Below are 19642 nucleotides of genomic sequence, written 5' to 3' on the forward strand. Positions count from 1 at the left end.
TGTATGTGTATGTGTATGTGTATGTGTGTGCATGAGAGTGTGTGTGAGTGTGTGTGTGTGTGTGTGTGTGTGTATGTTTGTGTGTGTGTGTTTTTGTGTGTATGTTTGTGTGTGTGTGTGTGTGTGTGTGTGTGTGTGTGTGTGTGCGTGCGTGCAGAAAAAACTGAGAGCAGAGGAGCCGGCAAGTTTGAAAAGCAAAGGAAACATCATTAATACGTGTGCTTTATACACTTTTTAACAAACTGAGTAAAATTTAAAGATGCTTTGGGAAAGATACAGATTAGGAGAGAAGTATCATAATTTAATAATAATACTATCTTATATTTACTAGGTGCTTTTATGTGCTTGTGTTTTACTTGTTTTTTTAAGTTCATGTATTTATTTTGAGAGAGAGAGTGCACGTGGGGGAGGGGCAGAGAGGGGGAGAGAATCCCAAGGGGGCTCCTTGTCGCCAGCGCAAAACCCTGGCGTGGGGCTCAAACCCACGAAACCGCAAGATCATGACGTGAGCCGAAACCACGAGTCAGACACTTAATCGACTGAGCACTCCGGTGCCCCTGCTTGCGTTTTAAATGCACGGTTTTACTGAAGCACGTCTCAAACCCCTTCTCAGGGAGAGTGCAGGATTCCCCCCATTTTGCAGGTAAAACAGAGGTCTTGGAGGCTGGCTTGGGGGGGGGCATCCCCGGACTTGATGTTGGAGCTGAGGGCTTGGGGCGGGAGGGTCGTGAGGCCCTAGTAAGACGATCCCTGACAGGTAACATGGAGGGACAGCTTCTTTCGTCGTCACCGATGGGAAGAAAGCACTTCCTGAGCCATTTTCCCTTCCCTTCCTGGGAGATTGTGTTACTGCTATTGCCAGAGCTTTCCGGCCGCCTTCCTTCCCTTTGGGAGGGGGGAGGGGGGAGGGGGGAGGGTTCCGCTTTCCCACCCCAGGGGGGGTTGACCCCGTGGCCATCTTGGCCGGAGGACTTATTTTAGTGACGACACATGCCATTTCCCAGCAGCAGAGGAGGCCTGCCGCGTCGCTCCTGTCCCCGCCACGAGGCCCGCACGTCCCAGGGAGGGGTGCTCCTTCCCCCTCCATCCCGGGGAGGAGCACATGGGTAGCTACAGCTCAGTTCCAAGGAACCAAACAGGAGCCAGAAATTGGAAGACCTTTCTCTTTCGTTGGCGCTCTGTGATGCCGCAGCGTAATTTAGCCCGAACCGATGCGTTCCCGCTGTCGTGTTGCAGTCTGTCCCCTGCGCTGTCGAGGTGAACCTTCATCACACGTTACCCCTTCAGTAAGGCATTTAACTAGGTATTTGGTGCGGCCCCACTTGCCCCAAATTTCCTTCTTCAGACACTTGTGCGACATATCCCGGGTCAAGGGCTGGACGTCCAGTCCCGGGCCCCAGCCTCAGGAATCTTCGAGCTGGGCGCCATGCATCCGGAAGTGGTAAAACAAGGCAGGCGGCTGGGTCCTAGAGACAGTGTCACGTGGTCACTGGCGGGCCGTGCTCGGAGGTGAACCCGCTCTGTTGCCATCCTCATGACACCCTTGGAGTGGCTTTGCTCTCCGCCACCTAAGCTCATCTTCCCCCTTCTCTCCTCCTCCTCAACCCGTGTTTACTGCACTGTGTAGTTTGTGCCGAATGCTAGATTTCCTTACTCCCCACTTGCATTTGTGCTGAAACCATTTGTACCAGCTCATCCACTAGATTAGTGCCTGTGTCCTTTCTTTTGACGCCTGTTGCAAGCGGCTTAACATCACACAGGACATTATCTTAAATTTTTCCTCGTCGTATAAATTGCTTAACATTTAATTAATTTATTACAACAAAATTAAACTCTCAGTAAATTATTGACTGTTTTTGTTGATTTTTTTCTCCCCTTGAAGTTACTGGTTCTTTTTTCCGTGACGTGTTAAGGCTCTGCGTGGACTTCGTAAATACCTTACCTCCGTTCGGGACAATTCGGAGTTGAACTGTCTTATTTCAGACCCCGTGTCTGACAGTCTGACAGGTGTTCAGGAGATCTGACTTGACTTCACGTTCCTAGCGACTAGGTGTGGCTTCGGACCGTGGAGAGAAACCGAAAGTTCCTACAGGTCTGTCCAACCAGTAGTTTCCGGGCTAAGACAGTGCATGATTTGGCCACTCCCTTCCTCTCTGATTGAATTCAGCTACTTTCTGTCTTGTTACTTCTGACCACGTCTCCACTTTGGCTTCATAAGGCACATGGTTAATTTATTATTCAAGTCCCATCTTGGACCAACGGCTTTCAAACTTCTTTTGTCCAATATACGCAGAAAGAAAAGGTCATCAAGTCGGACAGAAGGAACACTCAGGGAACTGCTGTGATTTATTGGTAATGGTGTGCTTTTAAGTTTGGGTGGTAGGTTCGTGATTGTTGACTTTAATATCATTTTTCCTGACAAATAATGTTGAATGTATTGTCTTGTATGTATTAGATACTATGTAACCAAAAACTTTTTTCAAACGTAGAACACAGTTCATGTTGTTAAATGCACCCATTGTGTTTATATTGGCATAACTGTGACGTTAGTTATTTTAACAACTTTAATTTTCTTGTAAAACATCTTAGATGGGCATTTTAATAGAGAGTGCCCTCTGTTTTCAACAGAGCAAAATAATTTTGTTTTGAAGACACTATTTATTGACCTTTGATTTCCCGATGATCTTCATGTAAATACAAGAATCAGTATAGTTGAGGGCTCACCCAGGGAAATATTTTCTTTTGTTCTAACACAGAGAAGTATCCTCTGTTGGGAAGGATATAGAAAGTTAATGTCTGGTTATCGAAAGGGACTGGCCACTAGTCCCTTCGTTTTTTTGCAGGAGAATCTAAATATTTACAGAGTCTGAAACGTTAGCTCTCCGTCTCCTCAACTGTAAGCCCACGCCTGTTTGTCAGCTATGGAGATCAGACATGACAGCCCCAGCTTGGGGGTCAAACATACATGGCTTTGAAGCCGGCTCTGACTCATCTTAGCCATTGACCTTGGGCATCAAAACCTTCTTGACGCCCAGTTTCCTTGTGGGCTCAGTACGGCTGTTAACACCTGCCTTGCTGTGTTGTGTGCACTTTAAATGGGAAGTAACATCTGTACGGTAGGAGCCACTGTCATGACTGGATGCTCAGCAAATGAATTAAATTGAGCATATTGTTCTTGTTCCAGGTGGAATTTCAAGTACATTTTCCTGTAGGAACAGCGTGAAGAATGCGGTTTGAGTACAGTATCAGAAATATTATTAACACTGTACTTGGATCCATCATAAGTTAAATAGGCTTTTAAAGACTGGCCAGAGAAGCCAATGTCTACATTTTATCTCTAGTGAAATGCATTTCAGGTACCACCTAAGGGTTCATTGACTCCAGACCTTAGAAGTGAACTTTTAGAATGTAATTTATTACCAGGTTGAGGACTGACTGTTTAGATAACCTCTTGCTCAGACATAAAATGGAATGTCTTGACAGGTGGTGGTGTTTTTTTGGGCAGACAGATGAGCCCTCCTTTCTACTCCTGAGAAGGAAACTCACCTTCTGGAGAACTTACAACTCTTCCTGCTGAGCCAACGATGTAGTTCCAGCGTAGACAGGCCGAAATTGGGACCTTGACCGCTGGGTGGGCGTGTTTTTCCTGAGAATCTTGAAAATTCCAACTATGGGATAATCCCTCTTAGGGGCAGAGCTGGGAGGTAAGTGGAAGAAGGCAGGTTTCAGGAAGGGGGAATGGAACCGACCTGTAGGAGCAGAGATGCCATTTTGCCCTGCTGGGGCCATTTCGCCTACGTCCTCAAGCCCAGCTGCCCTGTGGCTTTCCTGTTGCTGGGCTGCTTAGAGTCCACGCAAAGCACCTCGCTCTTACCCATGATGCTCCACGTGCCATTTCTGTTACCTGCAAGTTAAAGAATGCTGACTAACTTATGGGGTTGTTTAGACTTGGAATGCTGAAGAAGTTGTGTCTTTGTCATGGCAATTACAATAAATATAATTATATAGTAGGACAGCTGATTGAGGACATATCTTTTTGAGAACAATGGTGGTGTTGATTCCCAGTTCATACAAGCAGAAATGTATTAGCAAAATCAAAGGGTGCTAGTGACTGTGTGTGTGTGTGTGTGTGTGTGTGTGTGTGTGTGTGTGTGTGAGAGAGAGAGAGAGAGAGAGAGCGAATGACTCTTAGAACACACTGATGATCACCAGAAGGGAGGTGGGGGGAGATGGATGAAAAAGGCGATGGGGATTAAGGAGTGCACTTGTGATGAATACCCGATGATTAAAATAAAAACTTTGTAAAAAAGAGAGAAAGAGGATTAATGACTCTTGACCGGAGTTTGCTCTAATGCACGCATCTTATGACGTGTAGATTTTAAACCAAATAAACACAGAAATTCGCGTGATGGTTCTAGTAGTTGGGAGTTGCCTCGAAGCACTGCCCTTTGCTACCACTTACAGTTGCGAGCACTTGCAGGTGACCCAGTGGAGGCTCGTGGCTGCACCGTGTACATTGCGAGAGATGTTTGTCTTTAAGGAGCAATTGGCGCTCTGGCGAGATTGGCAGATGTGTGTACGTGTGTTCCTTTCCAGCAACGGAAGGTGAAATGACTTAGTGCCTCTGTTTCCTTCAGTGGGCCAGTGCTGGAGGAACTGAGACTTTATGTGATGACACTCTTTTGTAAACTGTACTCCCCGTTAGGAAGCATCCGGTTCGCTCTCTCTCTCGGCAGTGGCGCTCTGTATCGTTGGGGCACGTCATAAAGAGCAGAGAAACGCGCCTGCCACTTGAGGTCTGCTTGCCAACTGGTCTGAACAGCCATTAATGGTTGCTTACTCTCGAGGCGGCAGTGGTCAGAAGGAACGTTTTCCTTTCTCCTTTGTGGCCGTTGTAGAACTGAAACACCATGTATCTCAATGCCCACTGTTTCTTCAGAATCTGTTACGTCCTGGCCTTTGAAACACGATCTCTTCCTCCGATGGACTTTTGTCATCTGGGGGGAGAGAAAGGTCAGGGGTCTCAGGAAGAAGGAGGATGCCACAGTTCTGGAAGTCCATCTCGGGATGGAGTTATAAAGAATAAGGTCGGTAGGCATTTGGAGGAAAGGAGAGTTGTCTAAGGCTTGAGCCCGTGAGGAGGGTTCCAGGAAATGGAAGTGTCTAGAAGGTGACAACTAGTATGAAGGGCGAGTTGAAGGTCGTCAGCCCCGGAGCCTGTATGTACTGTGACTGCTGCTTCGAGGGAACAAGGAGACCAGTTGGGTTATTTGATTGAGGGTTTTCAAGGCGGAAGATGGCTGTTAGACAGTTGGAGGCCAGCTTTGGAACGACTGACATTGTGGCCTGGGCCCCGTGGGCTCATGGTCACTTTTTTTGAACTGTGCAATGATAGTCTGTACTTTGCATAATAATTTTAGGCAAAAAAGACCTCCTAGAAACAGTTATCCTTTTTCTACGGTGAGAACATTCCAACAGCATTGGCAACTGTGTCCTCATTCCCCAAGCATAAAGGTCACTGTAACCGTCTTGTAAGTGCCTTGAGTTATGGTTGCAGGTGAACATATTTTTAAGCTTTGCTTCCTAGACAGAGCACCCAGGCTATGAATTTTAAGTTTGACTGGATCCTAGGCAACAGAAGCAAACTTAATTGTCTCTCTTTTTCCTGTACGGCTACCTTCCCTTCCTCTTTCATGTACTGTATCTTTCATGTACTGTATCTGTGTATGTCTACACACACGGACAATTGCATTTTCGAGACTGTAGGTGTTGTTTATGGAGTTGCTCGCTTACCTGTAGGTTTTGTGTGTGTGTGTGTGTGTGTGTGTGTGTATCCTTCTGATATAAAAGAGCTATTCATGGTGTAACAGCCAACATATTATCAGTTTGGCAGTATAACTGGTTATAATAGTTTTGTAAACAGAAAATCACTGTGCTTAAAAATACATATTAATTTGCGTGACTGTTTGAGGAAAGTAGCCTCTAAAGCAAATATTTTCCTTTTGATCTCTGCTATAAAACCAGGTTGTTTAATTGGTAGAGAGAGGGAAGGTTTATGACATGGTGGCATGCTGGACTTTCACATTTATCAGGTGCTGGTGATGATGCATTAGGAGCACAGAGGGAGGGACCTGGCCGCTGGAAGAACAGCATTCAAGGGACACCCAGCCTTGGTGACCTGGCATAGGGGGATGAGTGCATGAGCTGGGAATGGGGGAAAACGGTACAGATACGTGAAGCCCACATAGGAGGCCCTCATCATACCTGTTGATACTGAATTCTCTGGAAAGGGGCAGGGCTCAGATGACTCCAGAATTTAACTTAAAGCATCCAGGATGATAAGATTACTTTTATGTGAGAGTCAACAGAGATTTTCAGCTTCATCATCTAGACTGGGCGAATGTATGCCTGTTACTAAGCATCAGTGTGAGGTCATAGGCTTACCTTGCACCTGCCCTTTTTGACCATAACGTTGGTCTGTCAGGTGGAGGAATTCTTAGAGACCTTAAGAGAGATGATGAAGCAGTTTGCTTAGGGCTGGCTTCCTGGTCACTCATGGGCAGAGCTGGGATTAGAGCTGCAGCTCTGGGTTCCTGGTGCCCTGTTCTTTCACTCTTACATGCTGGTTTGCAGAAAATCCCAGTTTAGAAAGGGCCTTTGATCTCACTCTAGATCTCATCTTTGCTGATGAGTATTTTGAAGAAATTTTGGCCTATAGAATGACTGGTTCTGAACAAATATATATAAGTTAAACTTAGGAGATCTTCTCCAAAGCCAAGAAGATTGACTTTGTAACCTAAAAAAAAATTCTTACTCTGCTAAAACTCTCTACTCCCACTAACCATCGACTCCTTTCTTTACTGGTCCACAGAACCTGGTGGTTCTGGAGGCTTCTGTGATTTGCCAATTCCCAGTTACCTGAAGTTTCCTTTAAGTATTTTTACTCCAGAGTTATGTTTAGGGCACAGTAACCCAGATGGAATGAGTATTTGAAAATCATTCTTACTTTTTTAACAGTTGATTTACTGTGGCGTCAATGAAATCATTTCCATTTTAAGCCTTTTTTTTTTTTTTTTTGGGTAGTAAAGCTCCTATTGTATAACACCAAATCCAAGGATCCTAAATCAAAAGTTTCTTTAATTAAAAAAAATGTTTATTTTGAGAGGGAGGGAGGGAGAGAGAGAGAGAGAGAGAGAGAGAGAACACGTGTGAGCAGGGGAGCAGGGCAGGGGCAGAGAGAGAGAGAGAGAGAGAGAGAGAGAGAGAGAGAGAGAATCCCAAGCAGGCTCCAATCAGCCCCACCTGGGACTCCATCCCACCAACCAAACCCTGAGATCATGACCTGAGCGGAGACTGAGCCACCCAGGCACTCCTCTTTTTTTTTTTTTTTTTTTTTTTAAATCACTCAAATAAGGGACTCAGACCATATAACACCAGAGTACTATTTCAGCTCTAAAATTATTTGGATATTTTAACATTGAAAAGACTTTTTTTTTTTAAAGGCTACTTGGTCCATAGTTTTGGTGATTCTGACTCAGAGCTTAGAGGGACAAGACAGCACCGTTGAGTGCCTGCTGTTATGTCCAGCACTGTGCCAAAAACGCTGTCCATGTATTATGACATACGAGCTGTCCCACAAGCCGTGTCAGGCGGGTATTTGGTCCCCCTTCTCTGCAGATAATTAACCTGCCCAAGGTCATTCGTGTCAGAGGTCAGGTCTGAACCTGCCGTGATCCCAGATCCCATGCTCATTACATCCAGAATCACCGCCTAACTCGAGAACTTTTCCCTGGAAGGAGTGGAAATCAGCGTACATCCACTGCTCAAGTATTTCAGAACAAGATTAATTCTTGTTTGGAAAGAGTTTCTGAAGAGCCATCCACCATTTCCTTGAAGTTGTTAGAGGCTGAAGTTAGAAAAAAAAAAAAAAAAAAAAAAGATTTTTTTTGTTTTTTCGTTTTAAAGGCTGTGAAACGGCCCCGAAGCCCGATATAAATCAAGAAAGGAAAGTTCCGCCTTAGCCGCCAGTGAACACGCTTATTGGTTAGGCCTGCCCGGGCTGACTCATTTCTTTTTTGCTGTGTTAGAGGGCCACACCCTGCATTCCAAAAACCCTCCGCCGCCCGGCCACGCCCGCGGCCTCCGCGCCGGAGCCTCGGGAGCGGCAGTCGGCGCGCCAGCTGCCCGCGCCCCGGAGCCCCGCGCGGGTGTCCGTGTCGGGGTCGGCGCGCGCCGGCCGGCCAGGCCGCGGGGCGAGGCGCCGGGCCCGGGGCGCCCCCCTCCGTCCCCCTCCCCGCCGGGGCCGCGCGCGCGCGCGCGCTCACTCGGCGCCCCAGGAACCGTCCCGAGACCGCCCCCGGGGACCGGAGACGTAAGCGTGCGCCTTCGGGGACGCGTGGCTCGGATCGGGTGCCGTGCGCGGTGCGCGCCGCGCGCCGCGCTGGCGGAGACGGCGGGCCCGGGTGCGGGAGGGCCCGGGTGCGGGAGGCGGCGCGCGCGGACGCGCCGCACGTGCGCGGGGCCCGGCTCCGCTTGGGGGCGTCGCGCGTCCCCGGGGCAGCCTTTCGGGCGGGCGGGCTTGCGCGGACGGCCAGGTTCCTGGGTTTGGGGGAGTCCCCCCTCAAGGTCCAGCGCCCGTGCCTGCCGAGCGTCCCCGGCGAGCTCCCGTGCTGGCGGGGAGCCGGGGCCAGGGGCGGCACGTGCTCCGCGTGTTTACTCCACCGCCACGCGCCCTAAGCGTTGTGGCCAGCAAGTGCTCGCGTGACCGGTGGGCAGGAGTCCCCGCAGAATGCCCGGCCTGGCGCCCCCGGCCCCGTGGGTGCTTGCTCTGCGCGGCGGCCAAGTCACACCGAAGTGACAGCCCGGAGACCTGAGGTCTCCGTCCAGTCCCCTCTCTACCCTGTTGCCTTCTCTCTTGAAACTACGTAGAAATAAAATCGTGGAACTTCCTTAAAAATCTTCCTGTGTCGAATACGAGTCCGCTAGTGCACCGAGATTTGTTTGTGTGCTGTACGTGAAGTATGTTTTTGCGAGGGGGTGGGGAGGTGTCCGGGACAGGAGAAGCCGAATGTCGTGATTATTCTGGTTGGCTGAGGACGCACACAGTGCCACAGACGTGTGTCGCCGTCAGAAACACGGACCGTCCGGGCAAGGCGGGCCGAGGGCGTCCTGGTAGCGGAGCGGGTGGCGGGAAGGTTGTAAACTGAACCACGAAGTTGCGAACGTGAATGGCGAAGCTGTGAGTGGTGCCCTTCTCCTTCATTCACGGAGACAGAGACGACTGCAAGCCGACAGGCCCTGTGGCAGAACGGCTCTTTGCAGCTGACTTCGTAGCTCTGGGAAGGAAACCTCTCTAGAAAGAAATCCACATGTAGTAATTAAATTAATTGGATGGAATTTTTAATTAGTTACACCTTGACCTCCTGGTAGCGCTGTGTCCAAGCTCACAGGCTTGTTGCTCTGTCGCTCTGACTTTAACTCGTCAAGTGTCTCTGTGTGAGATGTGACAACACGGAATCCTGGTTCTTTTGAGGACCAGCCTGTGATATGGAAAGAAATGGCGTGAAGGGCCCTGGGGTAGTTGGAAAAGCCCCCCCCCCCCCCCCCATGGTGACAAGGGGAAAATACTTTGGTAAATCTCTCTGGTGTCTAAAGTCTAAAGGGATGAAATAAACTTAGATTTTTTTTTTAAGTTTCCTTTTTCAAGTTTATTTATTTTGAGAGAGAGAGTGAGAATGTGGGGAAGGGGCAGAGAGAGAGAGAAGCCCCACTCAGGACTTGAAGTCAGGAACCCTGAGATCAAGAGTTGGACACTTAGGGGCACCTGGGTGGCTCAGTCGGTTAAGCATCCGACTTTGGCTCAGGTCATGATGTCACAGTCCGTGGGTTTGAGCCCCGCGTCGGGCTCTGTGCTGACAGCTCGGAGCCTGGAGCCTGCTTTGGATTCTGTGTCTCCCTCCCTCTGACCCTCCCCGGTTCGTGCTCTGTGTCTGTCTCAAAAATAAATAAACATCAAAAAAAAAAAAAAAAAAGAGTTGGACACTTAACCGACTGAGCCATCCAGGCGCCCTTAAATTCGATTTTGATTTGAGCTTTGCCTAATAGTTGTGACCGGGCCGGGCATTTAAGGACCTGCTATTATCAGGCAGTGAGATGCTTTACGCCCCTACCTCATTTAACGTTTATATTATTGCCGAGGGATAGAGGTATTGTTTGTTTTATAGTTGAAGAAGCAGCTTTGGCAAGGTTACATCATCTCCAGATTTCACAGCCGGTGAGCTGGGTTTACACTCGAAGGTGGCGTTTAAGATTTGGTCATTTTTCCATGTGGTTGCCCGTTGTGCCTCACATAGAGGTAATTTTTCCATGTGAAATAATCCACAGCAGTTTCTTCATTCAGAGCAGGTGTGTGTGTGTGTGTGTGTGTGTGTGTGTGTGTGTGATTTTAAACGTTCCGTGTTGCCCCCGTGCCAAAATGCCGAAGTTCAAGGAATAACGCATTTACTCTGGGAGCCCATGGTCTTCAAATATTAACTAAGCAAAGCCCTGTTCTCGATGAACCTGTTAGCGCATGTGACCGCCTCATAGTTACTGATTTAGGGTGGCTTTCTACTGGGTTTTTTTTTTTTTCTTTGAAGCCCTTTTCATTGTGGACTTGCAGATTCTTCCTGCTCCTCATTCACCCAAGGGCAAGGGCAGCTCAGGAGTTCTGTCGTCGTCGAATCAAGCCGCCTGGTCCGTGGACGTCCAGCGGTGGCATTCTCTGCGTGTGAGCGTGCACCCGCAGCAGTTTCTCCGTGATGTGACACGTTTTCAAACTTGTTTTCAGCACACAGGTTAGCGTCGCACCCGTCTGTTAGGAACGGTGAGGTCGCGAAGGTCACGCTCCGCGCGCTACGACTTTTCTTGTCAGGCGAAGGTGACGAAGTCTCCGTGTGTCTCACCAGGGGCGGCCGACAGCAGGAGGGTCCATCTGCTGGGTCATCTCTTGGGATGTCCCGATGAAAGAGAACGAGGCCGTGAGCTGCAGTATCTATGCCAGAACCGGGTACCACTCACACCCCCACCTTGTCGTCGTCACCGTCTGTTGACACAGAACGCCCACCTGCCTTCCGCGGCAAGATGACGATGCCGTGGCCTCCTCCCGAAACCTGTCTAAATCCTCGCCGCACTAAGTGACTTGAGTTCTGGAGGATGTTGAAAGCACATGCCGGTGTGATAACACCCCTGGGGGGTTATCTTGCGAAAATCATGGAGGGGAGGAAGTGTGCCGGGCAGCTTGGCTTTCAAAACTGGGGGTGGGGGGGATGGTCAGTTCTGGAAACTTGACCCTCAGGGCTTACGTTGGCATCATCTAGCAGAACTATAAATGACAGTCTTGAAAAGACGGGTAGGGATCGATTTAGAAAGAGTGGCGACGTTCGGTATCCAGCGTCACTCCTTTCCGTCTGACCTCATTTCCTTTTTGGTGGTGACCGGACAGGTATGTCAGCATTGCCGTAGGCGATGACAGGTCGGCCTCAGCCAGACAGTTAACAAAAGTGCTCTGTGTTCTTTGCTCAAGGTGGGACAGATGTAGGTGGGACAAGTGGGTTTGTGTCTTGTCCCAAAGGGGGATGGTCGGGAGGGTGACGTCAGCCTCGCGCAAGGTGCCAGCGGTGTGGGGCCCTTGATAACAGTTGGAGGAAAGACCTCACGCACTGGCGGAGATGGAGTATTTAGAACCAAGGAGGCGACGGTCCCTGAGTTCTCTGGAGCACTGGAGATGGTGGTAAAGAACGGGGACTCGGGGGTGCCTGGGGGGCTCAGTCTGTTGAGCGTCCGACTCTCGGTTTTGGCTCAGGTCACGATCTCAGAGTTCACGGGCTCGAGCCCGAGTTGGGCTCTGCGCTGACCACATGGATCCTGCTTGGAATTCTCTCTCCCTTTCTCTCTGCCCCTCCCTCCCTCTTTCTTTCTCTCTCTCCCTCTCAAAATGAGTGGACAAACTTAACAAACAAAAAACAGAGCAGGGACTCTGGCTTGACCTCGGGCAGGTTACTTGACTGTTCTGGGCCTCTGTCTCTTCATTCATAAAACGCGGTCAGTAATACCTACTTTATATATGGTCGTCAAAGATGTCCAAGGATTAAATTAGATAATCCACGTGAAGTGCTTAAAAACCAAGCCTGATGGTAAATTGTATGTGTGAGATGCTAGTCCTCTGCTGATCCTGCCGTTACCACCTTGGGCAAGGCTGTGTACGTTTCTCGGTCTGCGTTTCAGTGTGTGCCCAGAATGGGGTAATCCGGTTTGGCCACGGGTCTGGAAACTTTGAACGGAGGTTGAAGACGCTGGGGACGCGTACCTTCGCGCAGAGGCTGAAAGATGGTCGTTGCGTCCTGTAAAGTGAAACACAGGGGATCACGTTCTCTGTTCTGTATGTTCTATCCAGTCCAGCAGGTGCTTTCTCTTAAGGAGCTGTTGTCTGGTATCCTAGAAATCTCCATGGAACTGGAAGTTAGAAGCACTCTTTCTTGGTATCAGTATGATCTAACTAACAGTGATGCGATCTGAGGCACTCAGCTGAACGCAGTGGTTTCCCGGGCTGGTGGGGAGGAGTGTGCTGTTCACGTTCAGTGCGCAGAAGCCCGGGACGCTAGCGGCTGCCTGCGTGGGAGGAGCCCCTCGCCCAGGAATGAAAGGTCCAGTCCGCATGTCATCAGTGCTGAGGTTGAAAGCCCCTGCTTGTTCACTCTTCAGTATGTGTTTCTGAAATTTGAATCCTGATCTTTGCTCTAGCTCTGTCAGAGGGAGCGTTAAGGGTCTGTTTAGGAAAGGGCCTGGGAGAGTTCATGCGTTCTGGAATGTGCAGACGTATACAGCGTCTACACTTTATTAGCAGCCCAGCAAGATCTCATTTGCTCCATTCCCCGGAGGAGTACTTTACAGGGGTTCAGGAGTTAGATAAGCCTGTGTTTGCATCTCGGCCGTACTGAATTAACCCGCTGTGTGATTTGGGGCAAGTTTCTTTATCTGTGAAAACCCAGTCCCTGTCTCATGAGAGTCGCAGGAATAAACGAGGCCACGTACATAAATCTTGCAGTCCGGTTCGTAGGCACAGTAGTAAACCATTGTTTTGTTTTGTTTTTTTTTAATTAACTTTTATTTATTGATTGGTTTTGGTGGTGGGATTAACCGAGGCTTGCTGACACGTGAGACTTGGAAAGAGGGTGAATAGAGAAATTGGATTTCTAATAGCAAAAAGACAAGAAACAGAAAAGGGGTCCTGGTCAGGATTCAGGAGGCTGCAGTCTTAGAAGTGTGAACTGTGGCCTGTGGGGAAGGCCCGTGGCATGCCCCGAGGGCAGAAACGCTCCAGAGCGGGCACAGCAAGAGCCCTGTTACCCGCCCCCCTCTCCCGCCCTGTACCCACCCCCCACCCCGCTGCTGGGACCAGCCGGGGGGCCTTTCTGCCTCTGTGAGCTGTTCTACCGTAAAAACTTGTTTGGAGCGTTTGATCTTGGGCAGTTTAATTAATTCTGTTTTCTCATCCTACTCTTGATATTGTGGTTTCTTAATAGATTTCCTAGTGCCTTAAGGTACAGGCAGCACCCCCAGCCTCGTGTACACGCAAACGTGTGAACTCTGCAGCCTCAGTGACTTCCTATACCCGCTCAGCCTCCCCACGGAAGATGCAGCAAAGCTTTCACGTGACTGCTCTTCCTGTCACCGCATTGGTGTGGCAGTCGCGTTCTAGGAGTCCGGAGGCCATCCGTGAGTCAGGCAGCACATCTGTGAGATCAGTGGAAAGTTCGTGTATCTGACTTAAGAGGGATTTGGTGCGTGTGTGATGAGGCGTGGGTGGAAAGATTGGCCAAGCCGCCCACGGTGCCCACAGCCCACCTGCTCTCCGCTTTGTAAAGGGAGAGAGTTTTGCAGCTCCGTTCGTCTTCCAGGATTGGCCGGAGAGACGCAGCAGTGAAAAGTTGCCTGGCTTAGCAAGAGGCTCTTACTCAGGTTGGAGGGTTGGAGTTAGTGGACTCTTTTTTTTTTTTTCTTTTTAATAATTTGTTTTTTAATTTACATGCAAGTTAGTTAGCATGTAGTGCAACAGTGATTTCAGGAGGAGATTCCTTGGTGCTCCTCCCCCATTTAGCCCATTTCCCCCCTCCCACCACCCCTCCCGTAACCCTCTGTTTGTTCTCCATATTTATGAGTCTCTTCTGTTTTGTCCCCCTCCCTGTTTTTATAGTATTTTTGTTTCCCTTCCCTTATGTTCATCTGTTTTGTCTCTTAAAGTCCTCATAGGAGTGAAGTCATATGATTTTTGTCTTTCTCTGACTGGCTAATTTCGCTTAGCATAATACCCTCCAGTTCCATCCACGCAGTTGCAAATGGCAAGATCTCATTCTTTCTGATTGCCGAGTAATACTCCATTGTATGATATACCACATCTTCTTTATCCATTCATCCGTCGATGGACATTTGGGCTCTTTCCATACTTTGGCTATTGTCGATAGTACTGCCATAAACATGGGGGTGCATGTGTCTCTTTGAAACAGCACACCTGTATCCCTTGGATAAAAACCTAGTGGTGCAATTGCTGGGTTGTAGGGTAGCTGTTAGTTAGTGGATTCTTAAAGAGATTTCGTTTTCGCGCTCAAGGTCCCTGCTGCCTTTGAACTGAATCGTTTGCATCCTACTGAACACGGGACTTGAGCCCTCGAGTGGAGTGAATGTCAGTACGCTCCCCCGGCAACTTGCCTGTCTCTGGGTTTGTGGAAGTCTTTCCTCTTGGAGCAGCGGAGAGACTTCACGCTGTTAGAGCAGGAACGGCCCGGGAGCAAAGCGCAGCAGCCACACCCCAAGCGGCACGTGGAAGAGGAAGGACTTGGGGGTCAAAACCTACTTCTGAGGAATTTGCGACACTGGCTAAGCCCCGTAGTGCTCGTAGGCCGTCATGAGGCCACCCTTCAAACTTGCTTAACTCCCCTGATTAAACGGAAAGAGAAGGTGATGTGCCAGACGCTCCTGGCCTCACGCTGCCCGAGGGTTGCTGGGTTGAGAGCAATAATGACGAAAACTCGGTGGTTCTACCAGAGAACCCTGAGCTGGGTACACGGAGTCGCAGACCTCTGTGCGGTCAGAAGGAAAGAGGTTGATCATCCAGACGAGCTGAAAGTCAGGTTACTGATGGACGAAGGGGTGACAGACGACGTAGAGTCCTAGGTGGTGCCATGGCCACAATTCTTGAAGCCCGATTCGATGATTTCCCCACTTAGGGTTCTTCCCCATCACTTTGCTTTCTCAGATGTGGGTGAGACTAGAAAATTCCCTGAGCTGCGACAGGCATGTTGAAAGGGCTCGAAGGCTGACCGTGTATTAGCTTCTGCCGGGTTGCGTGCCGCACCGTTTGCTAGCAAGATCGCGGGTTCTGGACTTGTGCCGAGTCACCAGACGTGAAGATAGGTTTCTGCAGGTTGAAACGGAGTCCCGCCGAAAGGCCCAGACACATCTCGGACACAGAGGGAGCAGAGCGATTTAAAAATGTCAGAGTAGAACGGAACAGTGCACCTCCTGACCCGTGTCCGTGGGATTGTATTCTTCACAGTTTAAGCTTGGTGTGTGATGAATTCTTCGATGTACTGATTTAAATAGGTCTCGTGGGTGTAGTCTTCCTCTCTGAAAAAACATCCGACCCCCTTCCCAGAAATTCCTAGAGCCTTCATTTCACTGGAATCGCCGGTTTCCACCAGCAGCGTGGTTGGTCTGTGGGTACCGGACGTGAGGGCCGGGTAGACCCCTCGCCCCTTCTCACTTGGGAGAGAAGACCAGACCCCGAAAGGGACCGAAAGACATGTGCGGGTGAGCGGGTCCGTGGGGGATCCTGTCACTGTGCCGGGGCCGTCTGTGCGCCTTTGAGATCCGACCGTTAGGTTCCAGACCGCGCTTCGCCTTGCCCTGGCCCCTGACCCCCACAGAGCCCCCCCCACCCCACGGTGCGGTGTCAGCCACACAGGAAGCCACAGAACGTAGCTCCGTCCCATGCCCACCATGCTTTCTTGGGATTGCTCGTGGGGTTCCTCTTGAATTCTGCTTCGAGCAAACACACGGCCAGCAGATTCCAGCCTCCGGGCTGCGTGACGGTTTGTACTTCCCCCCACACGGTGTTCAGCTGGCATTTTTATTTTAACGCCACCGTGAGTGCGGTTAGCATGTGCCGTCTCCTGATCGTCTTGCTGATGAACCGCAAGGCTAACGGGCCACCCCGGCGAGTCCTCTAGGGGACGGTACTCTGCAGGCACGCTTACTTCGCGGCTGGCGCCCGTCTTCACCATGAGCGTGCTCGTCTCTGGGACTGGTGAGGCAAGGGTGTGATGACCGTTGCAGTACCAGTCTCGTGTGTTTTTCGGTTTGTGCGTGTGCTCCTTCTGCTGCTTCGAAAGTGTTGAGAAAAACGGAGTGTAGCTCAGTGCTTATTCATGCTGGAAATGCGGTGTTCGTCCTGTGAGTGACTCCCGTGAGCATGAGTAAAGCGAGCCGGGACACATCGTAGTTACAATGTCATCTCACCCATTCTGGCTTCGCTAGGGAGCCTATCCTGTAATTGTCAGGAAATCGCACAGATTACCCAGCAGCCAGAGAAGCCCCCGGTCAGAGCCGTTCATAGCCAGAATGTCACTGATTTTTTTCATTGTGTGTTTTTTAAAAATTTTTTATGACAGAGAGAGACAGAGCACAAGCGGGGGAGGGGCAGAGACAGAGGGAGACACAGAATCCGAAGCAGGCTCCAGGCTCTGAGCTGTCAGCCCCAAGGCCGACGTGGGGCTCGAACCCACGAACTGAGATCATGACCTGAGCCAAAGTCAGATGCGTAACTGACTGGGCTGCAGGTGCCCCCACTGTGGTTTTTTATTGCTAAGATTCTTTTAAAGGTTTTAAAGAAATACAAGGAAATAAAGTTTTAAATAAAAGAAGTCTGCGGTTACTTGGTTGTCAAGATGATATGTCCGTCTTTTGGGCATTTGAGGTTCTGGAAGCTGTGGTTCCTTTTAAAATCTATTCATACAAGACTGCCTTTTTAATATTCTGTTGACACTGTTAAGCTGGAAGTTTTCCTGCCGTCCACGTTGTTGACAGTAATAGATTTTTGCGCAGTTGAGCAGCCGTTGGAGGAGGACCTGTCTAGCAGGTCACCCGGGAGAGTCACCTTCTTACAGCCTTAGCATTCACTTCCAGGAGCGGAGTCCTCGGGAGGGTCAGGAGCCTGGTGTTGTTTACTCTGACTGTGTCCGTCAGTGCCTCGGGTGGAGATGTGGAAATGAAACGTTTCCAACCCAGAAACCAGTCCTCACCAGCCAGCCCAGATCGGGGAGGTCGGGGGGCACGGTGTTCCACAGACTCCGGGGTGTTAGGATGGCCAGATGGCGTGTGGTGCAAAAACCACTGCGTCCCGGTGACCCTGCGGGGAGCCGACCAGCAGGTGGAAAACAGCAAGACATCTAATGTTCTCTTCTCTGTGCGTGAAGAGCTACTCCCCTTCCCGGCCCTGGATTCAAGTCCAGGCCTGTCCGTAGCCCCCACCGTGTCCTCCCGACTTCTTCCTTCTCAGGCTGCCACCGTGTTCCAAGGAGCTTCCTTCTCTGAAACCGCATGGACCACAGTCTCCAAACATGGCGTGTCCGTGGTGGGGAGCAGGGAGGCTGGGAGTTGTTAAACTGTGACTCGAGTCCGCTAGAGGGACTGATCCCTCTACAGAGCCTGTGTCTACATCCGCGCGTGCCCCACCACAGCCCAGGGAACGCCCTCGGCATAGCTCCTGCCCCACAGTGGGCGTGGCCACGCGCATTCTGCTGCCCGGTCCCCTGGCCGCTGGCCACGTGCAGACTTCTACAGCACATACGTGACCGCGCAGTGAAAATGCAGTAAAATGAACAATCCGGTTTCTAACGCGCACCCGCTGCATTCAGGTGTTCAGTAGCCACGCGGACCTCGTGGAGGGGGGGGCGGGGAGAGCAGATACAGAACATTTCCCTCCTCTTGCTCCGGGGAAGGTGGTGCGGCCTCAGGGAGAAGAGAGGCCGGACGGCACTGAATCCCTTGTCAAGGAATTCCCGTGTAAATCAAAACATTTCCAGGGCTTACTTCGCTCCTTTAAGCCAAATGGAGGTACGTCGCTGAAAATTTTAGGTTTGTCCACTTTTGAACTTGGCATTGTAGCAGAGCCTGGCAGGTTTGAGAGCAGCCCGGGCTGAACCTCGGGCAGGTGGGGCACGGCCGGTGCGGGTTGGCCGGGGCCCAAGGCAGGAGACTAGAAGCCGCTTGGATTCACCCTGCAGGGAGGTTGGTGAGGTGGCTTGTACCCGGGCTGCGAGCCGGGCGCGTGACCTGGGGGTCGGCCGCAGCTGGAAGTCACGCGCCTCGGGCTGCAGAAACGAGTGGGGGGCCCGGGTACTGACCCTCAAGGGGCAGCCGGGCCGAAGCCACAGAGGGGGTCCAGACGGGTCCGCGGCGAGGGACGTGCCGAGTCTTCCGCCGGGGCCTCCGTCGCGCGGGGCAGGCCCTTCGCTGGGGTAGAGCCAGCCGCCAGGGACGGGAAGGGCCCACGCCTGGCAGCCCGCTGTGTGTTGAGCCGAGTACCTCTCGAGCGGGGTGCAGGGTGCTGGGGGCAGGGTGAGCCCCTTCAGACACGCGGCGTCCAGCAAATCGCTTTCACTGCGTCCCTCCAGCGGGACTCCCACCCCCCTCGGGGCGGGGGCTGTGGTGCAGACCCTGCGGCAGAGCGGGCGCAGTTTTAGGTTCTTAAATTGGTTGAAAACTTGCTGAAGTGCGTTGTTTGCAAGGTGTTTGTTTTTTTTCTTAATCAAAGTTCGTATTTTAATTCCAGCGAGTTAACCTACAGTGTAACACTAGTTTCAGGAGCTCAAGGTAGCGATTCCGCACCTCCGAACGTCACCCCGCGCTCCTCACGACAAGCACACGCCTTCGTCCCCAGTCACCTGTTATCCCATCCCCCACCCGCCTCCCCTCCGGCGACCATCAGTGTGTGCTCTGTAGCGAAGAGTGCGTTCGTTCCTTGGTTCACTTTCTTTCCTTTTGCTTGTTTCCATTTGTTAAATTTTCCCTGTGAGTGAAATCATATGGTATTTGTTCTCAGACATGTTTCTTAGCATTAGTCTCTCTGGTTCTATCCACGTGGTTGCAACTGGCAAGGTTTCATTCTGTTTTATGGCTGATACTCCATTGTATCTATTCTCTGCTGTGTATGTATATATATGTGTGTAAATATATGTATACACACCACACCTTCTTTATCCATTCGTCAGTCGACAGACATTTGGGCTGCTTCCATAATTTGGCTGTTATTGATAATGCTGCGATAAACATAAGGACGCATGTACCACTTAGTTCATTTTTTTTTTTTTTAATTTGGATAAATACCTAGTAGTGCATTTGCTGGACGTAGGGTAGCTCCATTTTAAACTTTTTGAGGAACCTCCATACTGTTCTCCACGGTGGCTGCACCAGTCTGCGTTGCCACCAACAGGGCACGACGGTTCCCTTTTCTCCGTATCCTTGCCAACACCCGTTGTTTCTTGCGTTGTTGATTTTAGCCATTCTGACAGGTGTGAGGTGATATCTTGTGGTTTTGATTTGCATT

General features: G+C 50.5%; 1 protein-coding gene across 7 annotated transcripts in view; it reads left to right on the top strand.

Annotated features, from left to right (window-relative positions):
* The window catches only part of SGMS1 (sphingomyelin synthase 1), a 289527-nt gene that overhangs the window by 177923 nt on the left and 91962 nt on the right, over positions 1 to 19642 (top strand). Inside the window, exon 1 of one of the 7 annotated variants that reach the window (XM_019430023.2) lies at positions 8136 to 8371. The exons of the other annotated variants lie outside the window; for them this stretch is intronic. The gene's annotated coding sequence lies outside the window, so the exon portion shown is untranslated. Of the gene's footprint in view, positions 1 to 8135; positions 8372 to 19642 lie in introns of those variants that run through there. 7 annotated transcript variants of the gene reach the window in all.

This window comes from Panthera pardus, unplaced genomic scaffold (genome assembly GCF_024362965.1).
Source record: "Panthera pardus isolate Hobbes unplaced genomic scaffold, ASM2436296v1 HiC_scaffold_22, whole genome shotgun sequence".
In the NCBI taxonomy this organism is placed as follows: domain Eukaryota; kingdom Metazoa; phylum Chordata; class Mammalia; order Carnivora; family Felidae; genus Panthera; species Panthera pardus.